Source organism: Oncorhynchus masou, chromosome 6 (genome assembly GCF_036934945.1).
Source record: "Oncorhynchus masou masou isolate Uvic2021 chromosome 6, UVic_Omas_1.1, whole genome shotgun sequence".
Classification (NCBI taxonomy): Eukaryota; Metazoa; Chordata; class Actinopteri; order Salmoniformes; family Salmonidae; genus Oncorhynchus; species Oncorhynchus masou.
Genome location: NC_088217.1, coordinates 48,132,257 through 48,147,614, shown reverse-complemented (window position 1 = coordinate 48,147,614; position 15,358 = coordinate 48,132,257).

Genomic DNA, 15,358 nt, shown 5'->3' with positions numbered 1-15,358 from the left:
AGCTCCGGCTGGTCTCCTGCAACCACTCCTTGTTCCTCACCACCCCTGGTCCCATATATCCCTGGACTTCGTCTCTGGTCTCCCTCTATCAGATGGCAACACCACTATCCTTACAGGGGTGAATAGGTTTTCCAAAGCCGCCTATTTCATTCCCCTGCCCAAATTACCCATAGCCAAGGAGATGGCCCAGCTCATGGTGCAACACGTCTTCCAGATCCATGGACTTCCGGTGGACATTGTCTCTGATCGTGGTCCTCAGGACTCGGTTCTGGAAGGCGTTCTGCACCCTCAATGGGTTTTCACCCCAGGTCCAACAGCCAGTTGGAGGGAGCCAATCAGGACCTGGAGACAGCTCTTTGTTGCCTCGTCTCCACCAAACCCATCACCTGGAGCCAGTAACTCATGTGGGTGGAATACGCCTGCAACACCCTTCCCTGATCGGTAACTGGTCTCTCGCTTTTCAAGTGTTCCATGGGATACCAGCCCTTGTTCTTCCCTGAGCAAGAGGAAGAGGTCAGCATACCCTCAACCCAGATGTTCATCCGCCGCTATCGCCATACCTGGAAGAGTGCCCGGTCTGCTCTTCTCAAGACCACCTCCAAGTATCGGCAACAGGCGGACAGCCGCTGGACCCCTGCTCCCCGCTATCATCTCGGAAAGAAGGTATGGCATCTGCTCCTCCGGGCGGAGTCCCGTAAACATTCCCTGCATTTTATCGACCCTTTCCCCATCTCTAAGAATCTTAGCCCCTCTGCTGTTCGTCTTCTGTTGCCCAGCACCCTCTATACATTTTACTTTTCATGTGTCTAGAATCAAACCTCGGTCTCACAGATCTCTGTCTCCTGTTGCCAGTTCAAATCAAATCAAATTTTATGTGTCACATGCGCTGAATACAAAATGTGTAGACCTTAAAGTGAAATGCTTGCCCTTAAACAACCATGCTGCTTTAAGAAAAACAGTTTTACGAAAGTATTTTACTCAAATAAACTAAAGTAAAAAATAAATTACATTTAAATAAATTTACAGAAAAATAGAATATACACGGGGTACCGGTACAGAGTCAATGTGTGTGGGCACCGGTTAGTCAAGGTAATTGAGGTAATACTGTATATACATATAGGTAGAGGTAAAGTGACTATACATGGATAATAAACAGAGAATAGCAGCAGCGTAAAAATGAGGGTGGTAGGGACAATGCAAATAGTCTGAGTAGCCATTTGATTAGGTGTTATGGCTTGGGGGGTTGAAGCTGTTAAGAAGCCTTTTGGACCTAGACTTGGTGCTCCAGTAGCGCTTGCCGTGCAGTAGCAGAGAGAACAGTCTATGACTAGGGTGTTTGGAGTCTTTGGCAATTTTTAGGGCCTTCCTCTAGGGACATCTCCTGGTACAGAGGTCCTGGATGGCAGGAAGCTTGGCCCCAGTGACGTACTAGACCGTACCCATTACCCTCTGCAGTGCCTTGCGGCCGAGCAGTTGCCATACCAGACGAGAATGCAGGATGCTCTTGATGGTGCAGCTGTAGATCTTTTTGAAGATCTGAGGACAAATGCCAAATCTTTTCAGTCAACCACTGTTGCGTCATCTGCAAACTTAATGATGGTGTTGGAGTCATGCTTGGCCATGTGGTCATAGGTGAACAGGGAGTACAGGAGGGGACTGAGCATGCACCCCTGAGGGGCCCCGTGTTGAGGATCAGCGTGGCAGATGTGTTATGAACCCTTACCACCTGGGGGCAGCCCGTCAGGAGGTCCGGGATCCAGTTACAAGAGAGGGAGGTGTTTAGTCCCAGGGTCCTTAGCTTAGTGATGAGCTTTGAGAGCACTATGGTGTTGAATGCTGAACTGTAGTCAATGAATAGCATTCTCACATAGGTGTTCCTTTTCCCCAGGTTGGAAAGGGCAGTGTGGAGTGCAATAGAGATTGCATCATCTGTGGATCTGTTGGGGAGGCATGCAGATTGGAGTGGGTCTCGGGTTTCTGGGATAATGGTGTGATGTGAGCCATGACCAGCCTTTCAAAGCACTTCATGGCTACAGACGTGAGTGCTACGGGTCGGTAGTTATTTAGGCAGGTTGCCTTAGTGTGCTTGGTCTGCTTGAAACATGTTGGTATTACAGAATCAGTCAGGGGCAGGTTACAAATGTCAATGAAGACACTTGCCAGTTGGTCACCACATGCTCAGAGTACACGTCCTGGTAATCAGTCTGGGCCTGCGGCCTTGTGAACGTTGACCTGTTTAAAGGTCTTACTCACATCAGCTACGGAGAGTGCGATCACACAGTCTTCCGGAACAGCTGATGTTCTCATGAATTCTTCAGTGTTGCTTGCCTCATAGCAAGCATGGAAGTTATTTAGCTCGTCTGGTAGGCTCGCGGCTCTGCTTCCCTTTGTAGTCTGTAATAGTTTACAAACCCTGCCACAGGGCGTCAAAGGCGGTGTAGTACGATTCAATCTTAGACCTGTCTTGACACTTTGCTTTTTTGATGGTTCATCGGAGGGCGTAGTGGGATTTCTTACCAGTGTCCGGGTTAGAGTCCCGCTCCTCGAAAGCAGCAGCTCTACCCTTTAGCTCGGTGCGGATGTTGCCTGTAATCAATGGCTTCTGGTTGGGGTATGTACGTACATATGGTCACTGTGGGGACGACATCATCAATGCACTTATTGATGAAGCCAATGACTGATGTGGTGTACCCATCAATGACATCGGAAGAATCGCAAGAGAATTTTCCAGTCTGTGCTAACAGTCCTATAGCTTAGCATCTGCATCATCTGACTACTTCCTTATTGAGCAAGTCACTGGTACTTTCTGGTTTAGTTCTTGCTTGTAAGCAGGAATCAGGAGGATAGAGTTATAGTCAGATTTGCCAAATGGAGGGCGAGCTTTGTACTCGTCTCTGTGTGTGGTTGCACATTTAACATGCTGGTAGAAAAAAGGTAAAACAGATTTAAGTTTCCCTGCATCAAAGTCCCCAGCCACTAAGATGGGCCGCCTCTGGATGAGCATTTTCTTGTTTGCTTATGGTCTTATACAGCTCGTTGAGTGCCGTCTTAGTGCCAGCATTGATTTGTGTTAATAAATGATATAGATGAATATAGATGAAAACTCTCTTGGTAAATAGTGTGGTCTACAGCTTATCATGAGATACTCTATCTCAGTCGAGCAAAACCTTGAGACTTCCTTAATATTATATTTCATGCACCAGCTGTTATTTACAAATAGACACAGACCGCCACCTCTTGTCTTATCAGAGGTTCTATCTTGTCGATGGACTGAAAACCCAGCCAGCTGTATGCTATCCATGTTGTAGTTCAGCCACGACTCGGTGAAACACAAGATATTACAGTTATTAATGTCCCGTTGGTAAGATAGTCTTGATCGGAGCTCATCCATTTTGTTATCCAATGTTTGCACGTTGGCTAATAGGACTGATAGTAGAGGGGTATTACTCACTCGCCGTCGGATCTTTACAAAGAACCCCGACCTACGTCCCCGATATCCGTCTCTTCTTCATGCGAATGATGGAGACTTGGGCCTTGTCGAGTGTCTGAAGTAAATCCTTTGTGTCCGACTCGTTAAAGAAAAGATCTTTGTCCTGTACGAGGTGAGTAATCGCTGTCCTGATATCCAGTAGCTCGTTTCAGTCATAAGAGACGGTGGCAGAAACATTATATACAAAATAAGTTACAAATAACGTGTAAAAACACACAATATCACAATTGGTTAGGAGCCTGTAAAACGGCAGCCATTTCCTCTGGCGCCATCTCTCGTTTTGTCTTGTCAAGTCTTACCGGCGTGTTCTCCTCTTTTCCAGTATCTCTAGTTTCTGTTTTCTAGTCCTCCAGGTTCTGACCATTCTGCCTGCTCTGACCCTGAGCCTGCCTGCCGTTCTGTCCCTTATTGACGTTGTCTTGGATTACCGACATCTGCCTGTCCTGGACCTGCCGTTTGCCTGCCCTGTTTTGTCATAAAAATCTAAGATTCTAACTGTCTGCCTCCTGCGTCTGCAACTGGGTAATATCCTGAGTCGTGTTAGAGATTCTTCCACCTTCTCTTGTTTATGTATTTCATAGTTGTTCCAGATGTTGTTGATGATTTGGATTGAGTGATATGAGAAATCGCTTGCACTAACAGTCGTGTGGGAAGCCTTCATCAATGACACAGATCCTTACAGTTTTACTCGGCTACTGTGTCAACACCAGCAACGGGATACTGTGTACCAAAATCTGAAAATGTTTTGGCAGATAATAATAATGGATATGGATATCCCATTTTAATACTTCATTGCACATATTTCTCAGCCTTGCAATGTACATAATTTGGTGAAGTATAACATGCTGGTACATGTTCAAAGGAGTGAATTGTTACCACAACAAAGTCAACACAGTAATTTTGGGTATCCTCTGTCACTTTGACTTTTTTTTTCTCTTTAATGGACTGACTGAGTATTCGAAACAAAAAAATCTTCATGGTAATAAATCACGCCTGTGTTGCAAAGAATGGAGTAGCTGTCTCGAAACTATGCGAGCTGACGCTACAAACTGAAGAAAAAAAACTATGCCCTATCTAGTGTGCCTGGCATGTGCTTGGTGTTTAAAAGATTCCAGGCACATGTCTGTTAGACACACAAATAGCAATAATCAGACCACCCTAGGGTTGACACACTGGTTTGGGATACCTCTGATATCGACCAGTAAATATTTTCTGCTGATTTGCTTGTCCGTTGAAAGGTTTTTCCCATTGACTGACTACTGATAGTGCTGGCAGAGGGAGAAAAACATAGGGTAAGTTTGCAAGAGCAGCTAGCTTTGACAATGGACTGAAGTTTTGGAACATATCCCACACATTGAAATATATATCTCAAATAAGTTAGGAGATAAATGCATTTTATAACACTTAGCGGTGCTCTTAAGAAATTATTATTTGAATATGTTATACAATAAATCTGTATTAACATTCTGCCAACTGTAAATCTCAAAGATTTGGCATTAGGAAATTATCTAAAGTTATCATTTCTTTGGTTCTAATGAATCAAACAGAGACCAACGGTGGTGGCATTTGTGGTTGAAATATGATACCAAGGAAAATAAAAAAATACCTCCTACTGAGTCATGAATTATTTATAAATTGCTTTTTTTCACAAAACTCTCCTTTTTGTGGTTAATGTCTTCGGTTCTATTTTTTTCTTTCTCTGACAACTTTGATGGTCAATTATATTTAATAAACAGTTATTGTGCCGAAATAAATCAAGTTCAAGAGGATCTACAGTAATCCTCAACTGAAGCAGACTGTGAAACCACAAGTCCTGGAGAAATGGTTGAAACGGGCCGTAATGGAACACATATGTCATGCTACTAAGGCCTCTGGGAGCCCAGCGATATCCCATACTGCTCTCTGCAAGATGGTGGAAAAGTAAGGAACTGAAGTCGGGGAACTGATGGAGGAAGCAAAGCCCTGTACTTCATCCATCGACTGTTTGTCTATTTTCCCAGAGCAGACTTGTGAGGGATGGTTGTCTTCTAGTCTGTATGGCAGACCTTCAGATGAAGCCTTTTCATTATCCTATCACCCCTGGGTTTAGGGTTTGCACATGACACAGCCACCATTTCTGCACCCGCTGTTGAGCTCCACACGTGTGGTTGGGATAATTTACAAACTGTTGGGTCAGAGGTTTTAGTCCTCTCACCAGTCTGGTTAGCTTGGAAAATCTTGGGCGGGTCTGGCAGACACTCAAGTGGCTCTCCTTCTCTTGATAGAATCCTATTATTACATATGTAGGATCTTAATTTGAGCTAGTTTGCTACAACAGGAAAATAATCCTGCAGCAACGGGAAATGTGAATTATTATGTGGATTATAATTATCATTAATGGACATTTTTTTTGTAGGGGTTGATACGTTTTTCGTTAGGGAAAATCAAGTCTGGCTTTTTAAAGTGGACATGTGAAGCTTTAGAAACCTTTTTAAGCCTTGAATACTCTAGAAGTTTGCATTTCCTGTAGTAAGGACTGAAGGCATGCCATGGGCTCAGAGCAGTACTGTAGGATATACAGTTGATTCACTCTATTCAAGTTTGAGTGTCATATAGACTGAAGGATAAGTTGCTGCTTTTGCTTTGTCCACCCCACAAAATCTCCTGGAAGATGGAAGTTACTATATTGTGCAAACATTGAAAATGTTGTGATCATAAAGCACTTTCTCTGTTAATCATCCTACAAGAAATTTGCTGATAAGCATGTGTATGTCTCCAACATCTTCCAATGATTTGCATGTCTGTTTTCTCTAGCTGATTGTCCATTGCTAAGCAACAGCGGCCTTGTTCAGTTTGTGCTGGAACAGAGCCAGAAGGTTGATGATGAGGCTTTGACCACTGGGACTCCCAGTCGTTCCTGCTTGTCCTCCGTGGTTTCATGCTAAAGTGGTTTTAGCACAAGCAGATTAAAGCAGGAGGGGAAATATATAGGTCTACAACTGTACAATTGCCAAAATTAAAAAGCATATTGCAGTTGGCAGTCTGCATCAAAGAGCATTATGTTTTAAAGCCTTCTTATTTTGCCTCTGTCTCTTGGATTCTGGAACGTGACTGAATTATGCTTCATTAATGTCTCTTGAGATTCTAGGTTTAGAGATAAAATGATTGGGCTGAAGAGATCTTTTTTTAAGAATAAAAGTTTTGTTGTGGTGGATTCTATGGCCTTTTGGTGATGCTTCAAACTTTTAACAGTTGTTTTGCTCAATTTCCATCAAGAGCCTTTTCATCCTTCACCATACTTTCAACATTATGCCAAAAAGCAACATTTTTCCCAGATGCACTTTTGAAAGAACACTAATGACCTAGTTCATAGAGCTAAATCTTTCCGATTTTTTTTACAACATACACTGCTTTGTTACATATGACTGTTCTGTGGTACAGTAGGGGTATTATCCTACACTGGGGTGGAATGTGGAACAAGTTTTTAAGTCAAGCTCAAATGAATAAATATCACTATATAAGCAGCTTGCTAAAAGGAGCTTACTGTGAATTTAGCCTTTTATGCCCAGGAGTGATGTGAGTGTCCAGAATTAGAGAAGTACTCAATTCGCCTGAGAGCGAGGCTACAAGCCTGAACCCATAATTGGAAAATGATAATCGAAGGGTTCTTGCATCGATCATTTTATCATATCATCTTACCGAAATGTTTGCTTACTGAATGTGCAATCCATCGAGAATACAGGTGGTTCTTGTTCGTTTTAGATTTTTGGTCAACTTGGTCAGCTACTGTATCATTATGGATACATATCTCTTAAGAATATGTCTGATTATTTACTTTTGTATGAAAGGGGGTAGTTGTGTTCTCCACAACCCAAAAGTGCTGGATCAAAATGATACCAATTCAGCAATTTCCATTAGGCTACGTTTATGTGTTGTTGAGATATTGTAGTACAGGGTTGGTGTCAATTACACAAATATAATTTGAACCTCGGCAAGACGGAGCTGCTCTTCCTCCCGGGGAAGGACTGCCCGTTCCATGATCTCGCCATCACGGTTGACAACTCCATTGTGTCCTCCTCCCAGAGCGCTAAGAACCTTGGCGTGATCCTGGACAACACCCTGTCGTTCTCAACCAACATCATGGCGGTGGCCCGTTCCTGTAGGTTCATGCTCTACAACATCCGCAGAGTACGACCCTGCCTCACACAGGAAGCGGCGCAGGTCCTAATCCAGGCACTTGTCATCTCCCGTCTGGATTACTGCAACTCGCTGTTGGCTGGGCTCCCTGCCTGTGCCATTAAACCCCTACAACTCATCCAGAACGCCGCAGCCCGTCTGGTGTTCAACCTTCCCAAGTTCTCTCACGTCACCCCGCTCCTCCGCTCTCTCCACTGGCTTCCAGTTGAAGCTCGCATCCGCTACAAGACCATGGTGCTTGCCTACGGAGCTGTGAGGGGAACGGCACCGCAGTACCTCCAGGCTCTGATCAGGCCCTACACCCAAGCAAGGGCACTGCGTTCATCCACCTCTGGCCTGCTCGCCTCCCTACCATTGAGGAAGTACAGTTCCCGCTCAGCCCAGTCAAAACTGTTCGCTGCTCTGGCCCCCCAATGGTGGAACAAACTCCCTCACGACGCCAGGACAGCGGAGTCAATCACCACCTTCCGGAGACACCTGAAACCCCACCTCTTCAAGGAATACCTAGGATAAGATAAGTAATCCTTCTCACCACCCCCCCTTAATGATTTAGATGCACTATTGTAAAGTGGCTGTTCCACTGGATGTCAGAAGGTGAATTCACCAATTTGTAAGTCGCTCTGGATAAGAGCGTCTGCTAAATGACTTAAATGTAATGTAATGTAATTCAATTATCTTTCCCTGCGAATGCCATTTAATTCAATTCAAATTTCAGGTCAGTCTTTGAATTCAGAGTGTTACTGTTTTCTTCTAACTCCTGTAGCAAGGATCGGACCAAAATTCGGCATGGTAATTTTCATACATGTTTAATGAACGAATAAACATGAACAATTACAAAACAACAACCGTGAAACTCTAAACAGCCTATCTGGTGACGACAGAGACAGGAACAATCACCCACGAAACACTCAAAGAATATGGCTGCCTAAATATGGTTCCCAATCAGAGACAACGATAAACACCTGCCTCTGATTGAGAACCACTCCAGACAGCCATAGACTATGCTAGATACCCCCACTAAGCCACAAACCCAATACCTAACAAAACCCCAAGACAAAACACACCACAATAAACCCATGTCACACCCTGGCCTGACCAAAATAATAAAGAAAACACAAAATACTAAGACCACGGCGTGACACAGAGATAATTTAATTCCTCTTAATTCCTCTGAATTACCATGTTAGGTAAATATTATCTTCAACAATTCCATGAATTCCAATTCGAATTAAATTCGCCCAGGCTTTCAGGCTGATCATGTCACTGTTCAGACAGCCTATAGCTATACTGGAAATACAGGAATATAGATTATATTATTAAAAACAAATCCTACAGTCTATGTTTTATACTATGTGCATTAATTCCATTAACTTGGAAATTAAAAAATATAATATAAGTCAATTAAATTCCAAAGATTCAATGTTTTTACAATTCCAATTAAATTCAAATTCAAAAAGTCCAAACACTCTAATTCCATTTCCAATTTGAAGATTTGTAAAATTCGAATTTAATTCAAAATAAATTCTCCACTTCATGAATGAATTCAATAATTGAAATGGAATTTCAAATTAAATTGGAATTGACCCCAAACTTGGTGATGGTGTATGTTGTGGTTGGCCACATTTTATATTGGTAGGACCATGTACTTTATACTTTACCATGACTAATTTCAACCACACCTCTTCCCTTTGCTTCAGAATAACACAGATGTAGTGTACCATGCCCCCTCCCTGTGTACCATGGAGACAATGTACCATGCCCCCTCTCTGTGTACCATGGAGAAAATGTACCATGCCCCCTCTCTGTGTACCATGGAGACAATGTACCATGCCCCCCCCCCTCTCTCTCTCTACTGTGTGAAAGTAATATCACACCTAAAGACGTGATCAGTGGAAATAAAACCTCTAATCTCTTAATTAGCCTTATCTCACCATTTGCATCTGCTCACAATTTAACATCTGAAGTCTGAACAGTTTGAATCCACCACAGATGCCATGGTTCGGTGAGCAAGCCATATGGTTCTGTACTGTTACACATAAAATACTAGGCATGGCAATGGCAACGAATTGATGCAGATTTGTACAGAGCAGATGAAATGGGAGTAAGGAACAGCACTACATTGTAAAACCCCGTGTGATGTAAATGCCGTATCTTTGTTGTGGTTTGGGCCTATTTCAGAGACAAAAAAATCCTCAGGCATATGCTCCTTGCAACAAGGCCCTCTGTGCTGCTTTCTGTATTGTCATATCAAAGCATGACATGATCGTTACTTAGTTACGTGCTGGAAACTATCCAGATATGTAAATAACGGAATATGTGATTCACTGGAGTCTGGCCTCAATTGTCTGTGCAGAAGAGTACATTATTTGACCATAAAAGCCTTCTGTGTGTAATATAACACACCAGGACAACGACATGGCTGGTCTGAGAAGACTAGCTGGCCAAACCTCCCATCTCTATCACCACTCCCATGCAACCCCACTCTGATCATGGCCTACTGAAAAGAAGCCATGTGGTGCTGCAGCACACAGACTCGTGGGCAGGTGGAGAGTTCGCAGAGACCCAGGGGTTGACACCCCATGCTGATGTGACAGGATGTAAAGGCACAAAGTAAAGTGTTGCTAGTGCTTGTGGTTTGAAAAAGATGGCAAGACCAGATGCATAGGAAGGAGCTCTACATCTTCACACATACACTTCTTCTCTTGCCTACTCTCATTTCTGGAATGAGGGCTGTGAGGCGTGTGTATGTTTACGATTGATTCACAGCTGTATTTAGGTTATGCCATTAGGACTGCAGCCAAGAGAGTGGCAAGAAGTAGTTGCAGTAGTCACATATAATCATTTTCTGGGTCAAAGCAAATAGTTTCACTTCAATCTGTGAGACACACAATTTCTAATGTGTTTTCAAAGACTGACACACTATGTTGATATGCCTTTTCCACCCTAGACCCCACACTTTTGTCAAAGCTCATCATGTTGAAGCGTGTTTAACGTTCTTCCTAGGTTCATTATCCTCTGCCTCTTCTGCCTCCTCTTTGTCCTCATCATCACTTTCATCATCGTTCACAACTTGCATTTTTGTGTGTGTTGTAAGTGGTTGAAATCCCTAGCAGGGAAAGGAAAGCCTTTTCGAGACAAGGACAGCATGAGTTCTCCTGCGTTGTGGAATTTGGTTTGGTTTCACACCCATCCTGAGTGTATGAACAAAGGCACTATCTCCCCTCCCATCTGGTCCTGAAAAGCTTTGGCAGGAGAAGACTCAGTGTCAGGGACTCAGGACAGGTATTTGCCTACAAAGCGTCACGCTACTGAAAGAAAATGCTGCCTTGGATGATATGATTCAGTAAGCAGCTCCCCAAACCTCAGGTTTGCTGTGGAAAGAATGGACAACCCATTCATACAGCTCAGAAGTCAGAGTAAAACTGGACAGGGTGTCAGATATTACCCAGGCATCTATGGTTCCTCTCTAGGTTTCTTCCTAGGTTCTGGCCTTTCTAGGGAGTTTTTCCCAGCCACCGTGCTTCTACACCTGCATTGCTTGCTGTTTGGGGTTTTAGGCTGGGTTTTCTGTACAGCACTTTGAGATATCAGCTGATGTAAGAAGGGCTTTACAAATACATTTGATTTGATTTGATTGCGTTTGGAGTCCATTGTTTATAGAAGTTCATGGTAATGCCAAATACCAAAAATACCAAAAATGGTAGGGAACCTAGAGACAGTTTGTTCTCAGCAGTTACAGACAGTCTATCTTTCCAGAGTACAATATATTGTATGTTTTGTTCAAATAAAACATTGAGATAATTATTTCATTACACATAGTGGCCAGATGACACAGATAATGAGTGCACTTTGAAATCAGAGTCTAAATATATCATTTGAGGTGTAGCTTAAATATAGCATAGCCCAGACTGGTACTCTCTAGCTCTCCACAAGGGATAGAAATAACTATAATCTCAGTCTGCTATTTTCCTAATGGATAATTAGAGGGGGATTGTTTCCGATTAGCTCTTAATGTTGCTTACACAGGCCATTGCCTTGTTTCCGTGTATATTCAAATATCCTGCAATGAACCACTCTCAATGGTGCATTGTGGGACATTTTACCTGGTACGACTTCGTATTTCAGCTGAGATTCAATGTGGTTGTTTGTTTTTGTCCCGGATCACTCAAACATCTACGCCACATGTCTGGTTCATTACTTCTTGGAATGTTGTGATCCTAAACCCAGCCAGCTGTTGTGGTTGAGAGCTTCAAGTTCCTTGGTGTCCACATCAACAACAAACTAGAATGGTCCAAACACACCAAGACAGTCGTGAAGAGGGCACGACAAAGCCTATTCCCACTCAGGAAACTAAAAAGATTTGGCATGGGTCCTGAGATCCTCAAAAGATTCTACAGCTGCAACATCGAGAGCATCATGACCGGTTGCATCACTGCCTGGTACGGCAATTGCTCGGCCTCCGACCGCAAGGCACTTCAGAGGGTAGTGCGTATGGCCCAGTACATCACTGGGGCAAAGCTGCCGCCATCCAGGGCCTCTACACCAGGCGGTGTCAGAGGAAGGCCCTAAAAATTGTCAAAGACACCAGCCACCCCAGTCATAGACTGTTCTCTCTACTACCACATGGCAAGTGGTACCGGATGGCCAAGTCTCAGACAAAAAGGCTTCTCAACAGTTTTTTACCTCCAAGCCATAAGACTCCTGAACAGGTAGCCAAATGGTTACCCAGGCTATCTGCATTGTATCCCACCACCTGCCAACCCCTCTTTTTACGCTACTGCTACTCTCTATTCATCATATACAGCTGTATGCATAGTCACTTTAACCATACCTACATGTACATACTACCTCAATAAGCCTGACGAACAGGTGTCTGCTACTGTCATTTTCAGATGTCTTTTTACTGTTGTTTTATTTCTTTACTTACCTACCTACACACACACACACACACACACACACACACACACACACACACACACACACACACACACACACACACACACACACACACACACGCACTATTGGTTAGAGCCTGTAAGTAAGCATTTCACTGTAAGGTCTACACCTGCTGTATTCGGCGCACGTGACAAATAAACTTTGATATGTTTTGATTTGGTGAGGCAACAATTCAGGAAGAACTAAACAAAATCTTCTCATTAGGACAAACGGCCTCGTCCCAAAGAGTAGAATTCCTGTTGCATTACGTGAAGTGTTCAAAAAAAGGAAGGCCCATAAATAGGTTATACAGCCAAGTCTGGATGGGAAAAGTCTAAACACAGCTAAGCTATTGGTTGAATGTCTGTGAGCAAAATGGAGGGATATCTCTGTCTCTTCATTTCAAAAGGCTTCCATTGTTTTACTAGAGCTCCGCCTTCCCTTTTTGCATGTGAAATGTATTCGTGGCCTGCTGTGTTTTAGTGCATGTTGAGTGTAAATTCATCATAAACTGTAGTTCAATCATCCCTATCCTGTAAGTATGGTTTTATCATGCTTGATTGTGCCACAACCAGTCTCCTAAATACCCACAGCGTTGCACTAAGGTTGCCAGCGGTTACTTCACACTGCTTTGTTTAAATTGGAATTACTCTGTGAAGGATTGTGCCCAAACATCCAGGATTAGACTGAAATGTATTCATCCGAACGACTGCATTGAACCATCCATATAAAACCAACAGTTTATGTATGCCTTCTCATCCCAGCGGAAAACTGCTGTGCACACTATCCTGTTTCCAAATATTCCTCCAGCCTTGACCTATTTTTAAGAACACTAAATTATACACCTTCTGGGGTGGAAAAAATGTGGATAAACCCCAGTATAGTCTACCAGTACAATCTGTGACTACAAAGTGAGGTACAGTAGACTATTTCCAATGTGTAACATGCATAAGGTTTTCAATAATTTCATATTTTGTTATTGTTAATTGACTGTGATCAATCAGTACCGTACCACAACTCAGGACTGTTTTGCAGATAGAGATATGAATTTGAGAATGTTGTTTTGCGTCACGCCAACAGAATCGATGGAATTCTGGCACAAGGTGGCTGTGGTTATAGCAACCTTGTCTGTGTGTTTTGATTATTCAGGTCAGACTTTGCCATAACACTGATGTCTCTCAGGTGTCCAATGTTTACCACCCCTGGTCCACAGACGGAGACATAACTGCGCACAGACATTTAACTTCTGATACTGTTCACTCTTAGGACAAATGGGTGCTATCTAGAACCTAATATGGCTCATCGGCTGTCCCCGTCGGAGAACCCTTTGAAGAACCATTGTTGGTTCTAGGTAGAACCCTCTGTGGAAAGAGTTCTACCGGGAACCAAAAAGGGGGAAAGCTGAAGAACCTTTATGGAACCCTTTTTTCTAAGAGTGTATGTCGATGTATGATGGACAGACAACAGCTACAAGCCTTAACCTTGTAAACCTTTTAAGACATTGTGTATCATGACACAACGTTCCAGTTTTGGCTCACCAAATTAAGTCGGACATCTTATTCCACCGAAGGTCAAATCAGGGACAGTGGAGGGTAGCTAACGGCCGTCTGTGTTTCAATTGTGAACACAGCTTATTCCATAGACTGTAACACAGACGCCCTTCCGGCAAAGGCCCAATGAACACCTGAGAAAAGTGGTTCGACCCGAAGTCAACCCGGTTCTGCTGGCCCAGTCTGCCAGAAGATAATATTTGTGTGGATTTGTTTAAACCCCCCTGACCCCAAAACATCTGATCATTCATGTTGCAGGTTTTTTTGTTGGAGTATAAACCACAGAAAACAAGTGACAGTTCAGCTCTCCGTGAATGGTTTGTGAGGCGGTTTAAGCATTTGTTCCCTGGCTTTACACAAGGACAGGTCCAAGGAATGTAGCCACTACACACCTGCTTAGAGACATACGTACAACACTCAGCCCATTTCTCACTAAACTCACTGGTGTGCTTCCATGTTTACAGCACACTTCTTCCCATCCTCTCTGCATACATTACACTCAGCTGCACCATTGAGAGCATCTTGACTGGCTGCGTCACCGCTTCTATGGCAACTGCTCGGCATCAGAGCAAGGCGCTCCTGAGGATAGTACATACGGCCCAGTACATCACTGGGGCCGAGCTCCATGCCATCCAGTACCTCTATATCAGCCACCCAAGTCATAGACTGTTCTCTCTGCTACCGCACAGCAAGCGGTAGCGCCAAGTCTGAGACCTAAAGGTTCCTGAATAGCTTCTACCCCCAAACCATGACTGCTGAACAGTTAATCAAGTGGCTACACAGATTACTGGCATTTACCCATTTTTTTGTTGTTGCACTGACACTCTTGCACCGGCTCTATGCACACTTATTGTACTCTACCCACACATACTACACTGACACTCCAACACACACACACACACACACTCCATATGCTCACACACACAAAACAGACTCCTGTGCTGTACATGCTACCCTCAATCACCTCAACTACCTCGTACACCCGCACACTGACTCTGTACCAGTACTCCTGTATACTGTATACTGGAATACTTGTTCATTTTGCTAATTGTTCTTACCTTTTAACTCTGCATTGTTGGGAATGGGCTCATACTGTAAGTAAGCATCTCACAGTAAAGTCCACACCTGTTGTATTCGGCGCATGCGACAAATAACATTTGATTTGACTCATTACAAATGTGTGTGTGTGTGTGTGTGTGTGAGAGAG